Below are 4962 nucleotides of genomic sequence, written 5' to 3' on the forward strand. Positions count from 1 at the left end.
AGTATCGGCAACAACTCGCTATCAATTCCGTCGATTCAAGAAGGCCTTCGATAGCATCCACCGCGATTCTCTTTGGCAGATCCTGCGCTTGTACGGTGTCCCTACCATCTTCCTCAACATCTTCAAGGACCTGTACTTGCGATCGTGTTCTTGCGTTAAGACCGGAAATGGCCACACCGACTTCTTCAAGAACACCACCGGCATCAGGCAGGGCTGCATCCTGTCACCACAGCTTTTTCTCGTTGCCCTCGACTACGACATGCGGCGAGCTGGTGCCCGTATAGGAGCTGGCATCCATTGGTCTGATCAAGACCGTCTTGGCGACCTCGATTTCGCTGACGATATCGCCCTACTCGAGGAAGATGAGCTGAAGCTACAGCAAGGAACGACCGATCTAAGACAAGAAGCCGGCAAGATTGGCCTGAGGAGATCTGAAAAGTCGCAGATCATGCACGTCAGTTCCAAGGACCCATGATGGGGGATCTACATCAGGACACAGCAGCTAGAAGAAGTGAAGAAATTCCCCTACCTCGGTAGCGTGATTTCCCATGACAGCGATGCGGAGGTGGATGTCAAATGCCGCACTGGAAAGGTGGCTGCGGTATTTCGGAGGATGAACAAGATCTGGTCCTCCCCGACCATCTCCCTCAAGATCAAACTCCACTTGCTTAATTCGATCTTGATCCCAACCGCCATTTATGCCAGCGAGACTTGGAAGGTGTCGGCCTGCATCAACACCAAGCTCGACGTCTTTCAGCAGCGATGCCTTCGCTGGATTCTGTAGATCCGCTACACCAAGCACATCACCAACGAGGAGGTCTTGCGAAAGAGTGGCACGGTCAAACTTCACAATATCGTTGCAGGCCAAAGACTCCGACTGGCCGGCCATATCCTCCGCATGGATGACAGACGGATTCCAAAAACAGAGATGCGCTTGCAACCTCTGGGCATTAAAAGACCATGAGGATGTCCCTGTAACACCTGGCAAAGGTCATTCCATCAAGACCTAAAGACATCAAATATATTGTTGGAAGAAGCTGAAGCCCGGGCACAAGATCAAGCCTGGTGGCATTCGTTTGCCGCCCGATATGTCAACATAAGGCATGGGAGGATCTAAGTAAGTAAGTAATTTACCCACCCCAAGTATCCTGAAGCCTGGGTGTTTGGTATTTGTCCTGAGATTGTCTTCAGGCTGTTCCAAACCCCTCTGATGTTGTCCTGTTACAGCTGCTCTTCAATCTTCCTCCTGTAGTTTTCCTTCCCTTGCCTTATCTTCCATTTCAGCTTCTTCTGGACAACTCTTAGCTCCTGTTTGTCTTCAGATCTAAAGACTCTCTTCTTCTCCTTGATGAGAGAGCCTTTATTTCAGGATTTATCCATGGCTTGTTGTTAGAAAAACATCATTCCTTTATGATGGGTACGGTGTTGTCCACACAGAAGTTCATGTAATTCGTAATGCAGTCTGTGATGCTGTTGAGGTCATCCTCCAAAAGGCTGCAGAGGTTAGAATAGAATAGAATAGAATAATCCTTTAATTGTAACACAAGGGGAAATTTGGTAGGTTGTCCCACACAGTGGGAAGGAAACAGTCCCTCGGGGCCTCTTCAGTCTCTGCCGACCATTTCCTTACTGTGCGTTTCACAACTGGTTCTCTGTGTACTAGAGGTTTATACACAGGCTGGAGATGAACAAGGTTGTGATCTGAGCCCCCCAGGGGAGGAAGAGATGATGAGCTGTATGCCTCCTTGGTGTTAGCATACAATAAGTCCAATGTTTTATTGTCTCTGGTGAGGCAGGTGGCGTACTGGGTGAAGGTGGGGAGAGAGGAGGACAGGGAGTGAATGGGAGTGCGAATGGTTGTCTATGTGTTAGCCCTGTGACAGACTGTCCAAGGTGTACCCTGCCTCTCTCCCCAAGACAGCTGGAATAGGCTGCAGTGACCCTGAAAAGGATGAGCAGAAGTGAGTGAATGGATTTAAATAATAATAATAATATAAATGATCGAGTGTGATCAAACTTTTCATATGAAAAATGACATTAAGTGTGGTCACTCTAGATACAATAATATAATATCAAAAACCTCAAGGATTCAAAGTTTTATTAAATTGTAAAAGTTCAAAACTCAAAGACATTAAGTTTACAGTCATATATGATCAGGTTTCACGTTTCAGACACTGGAACCAACTTTAAATGTGATTAAAATAATTATAAAACAATAAATTCTCTAATAATGGACTAACTGATGAATCACTGCAGCTCCAATATATTTTTGCATTTGACAACCCACTACAGAAACTACAGAATAAAACCACTAACCAGACTGATGACAGATTTCAAACATGCTGAATATGAAGAGTAGTTGATAGGTTTGTAGCTTGAACCTATTAGCTGGAACGTTGAGGACAATATAATTACACCGCAAGCAAGACACGAAGTAGGCAAAGTTCTTCATGTTTCTCGTGCACGGGAGAGAACCGGACAGATGCAGTTCCTTCGCTTGACCCCAGTTGCTCTCGACCCCGTAACACTGCTCTTTTATTGAGGTTACATGAATATGCATAGGTTCATTAACATATGACGTCTACATACAAACAAAGAGTACCGTGTGTGTGTGTGTGTGGTGTGTGTGGTGTGTGTGTGTGTGTGTGTGTGTGTGTGTGTGTGTGGGGTCAGAGTGTGACCCCATAAATGACTTCCCTAAACCTGCTGGTCTGGAAGTCCAGCGGTTCATCTAAACAAAAGGCACTTAGCCTAAAACAAACACAGCCACGTTAATCCTACCATAAAACAATAAAACAAGGTACGACCTCTCTCGTGCTCCCAGAGTGCTCTCTAATACAAACAAAGTTTGCAGACTATCAAGGATCAAACCCTCTACCAATCTACAACTAATTACAAAACTCTAAGCATATATAAGTAGATATTTCTAAGCATAAATGACAATCAACAATACAAAACCTAACAGTAGTATCATTTAAACTCACATGATTATCAGCTATAAGAACAAATTCAGATTTATATTGATGTAAGGTATATAAATGTAAGTACAGTTTGAATCAGTGCAATATTATTTTCATACATCAATGGACCACTGAACTTTTCAGCTTCTAAAATGTAAAGCCTCATTTAGAAACTACACAAGTACATATAATGGTCAGGGATCAACATGAACCTGTCTTCTCTATTTGAATTTAATCAACTCTGCAGTGGCTCCATCTTTCCAAGTCCAAAGTCCAGCATAGAGCGGCTGAGTGAATGTGGTCTGGACTCTGTGGAGGAGAGTCATGGTTTCAGAGACGCTGTAGAAAGACAGAATACCTGCTCTGTGATCCAGGTACACTCCTACTCTGGAGGACCGAGGACCTGAGAGGACAGTTTGGACATCGTTGTGCACAAATATATATCTGTTTGTGTCACAATATAATGCCCAAGATCTGTCATTGTTTCCAAATAAACATTCATTGCCCAACCCTGTTCTGCTGATATTCTTGTATGCGACTGCTACACGAACTGCTCCCCCTCTCCACTCCACCTCCCAGTAACAACGTCCAGTCAGACTCTCTCTACTCAGGACCTGATAACATTCAGTGAATCTGTCTGGATGATGATAATAAGACTGTTTGAACATCATAAATGTTACTTTTCTGTTCCCATCAGATAATAACAGATGTGTGTTTGCTGTGTTTGGATCCAGTTTGATTTCACATGAACATTTTAAGAATTCAGCTCTGGTCTTTGGCTCTGTTGGTGACAGTAAAACATCCACTTCAGTGACTGTCAGTGAGATGTTTGTCCATTCCTCTCTCAGAATGTCCTGTAGTTTATCTCTGGTCTCTGACACAGCTGCTGCCACATCCTCAAAGTAGCTCAGAGGACGAATATTGATGCTGGATGAGTGTGTAGACTCACTGAGTGCTGACAGTGAGGGGTAGTTGTGTAGAAACTGGTTGTGATCCTCTGTGTGTGAGAGCTGCTCCAGCTCGCCGTCTTTCCTCTTCAGCTCAGCGATCTCCTGCTCCAGCTTCTCCTGAAGCTCTTTGACTCGACTCACTTCAGTTTCCTGCTGGGATCTGACCTGCTGCTTCACATCAGAGCTTCTTTTCTGGATGAGACGGATCAGCTCAGTGAACATCTTCTCACTGTCGTCTACTGCTTTATCAGCAGAGCCATTGATGGCCTCCACCTCCTGTCGAAGCAGCTTCACATCTTTCTCTCGCTCCTGGATTCTCTGCTGGATGTTTAGTCGTCTCACCTCGAGCTCCTTCTGCTTCTCAGTCCTTTCTGCTGCAGCTGGGACTGTTTCGTGGCCTTTATGGTCATCCATCAGGCAGAGATAACAGATACTCTGCTGATCAGTACGACAGAAAATCTTCATCACCTCATCATGACGAGAGCAGATGTTCTCCTGGAGCTTCTTGGAGGAGGCCACCAGCTTGTGTTTCTTTAATGGAGCTGCATCATAGTGAGGTTGGAGGTGTTTCTCACAGTAAGAGGCCAGACAGACCAAACAGGACTTGATAGCTTTCAGCTTCCTCCCAGTGCAGAAATCACAGGCCACATCTTCAGGTCCAGCATAGCAGAGATTAGCTGGAGCAGCTTGGAGTCCAGTCTTCTTCAGCTGCTCCACTAAAGCTGCTAACATGGTGTTTTTCTCCAGGACAGGCCTCGGTGTGAACGTCTTCCTGCACTGAGGGCAGCTGTGGATTCCCTTCCTGTCCTCTTCATCAAAGTGGGTTTTAATACAGTTCATGCAGTAGCTGTGACCACAGGTTGTAGTCACCGGATCCTTCAGTAGATCCAAACAGATGGAACAAGAGAAGGTTTCTCGGTCCAGCTGAACTCCTTTCTGTGCCATTTCTCCTCTCAGTGTCAGTGACTGTGTGAGTTTCACTTCCTTATAACTGAAACTAGTCTAAGCTCTGACCTCAACATCATGTGTTTCTGCAGTGAATGGACCCTGTC

The 4962-nt window shown here is 45.2% G+C and overlaps 1 pseudogene; it reads right to left on the reverse strand.

The window, feature by feature from the left end:
- Window positions 1-3867: 3867 nt before the first annotated feature.
- LOC146713907 (tripartite motif-containing protein 29-like) lies at window positions 3868-4883 on the reverse strand (annotated as a pseudogene).
- Window positions 4884-4962: the final 79 nt, after the last annotated feature.

Source organism: Copadichromis virginalis, linkage group LG3 (genome assembly GCF_057382275.1).
Source record: "Copadichromis virginalis isolate Kocher_CV1m ecotype Utaka linkage group LG3, C_Virginalis_male_GT1.1, whole genome shotgun sequence".
NCBI lineage: Eukaryota > Metazoa > Chordata > Actinopteri > Cichliformes > Cichlidae > Copadichromis > Copadichromis virginalis.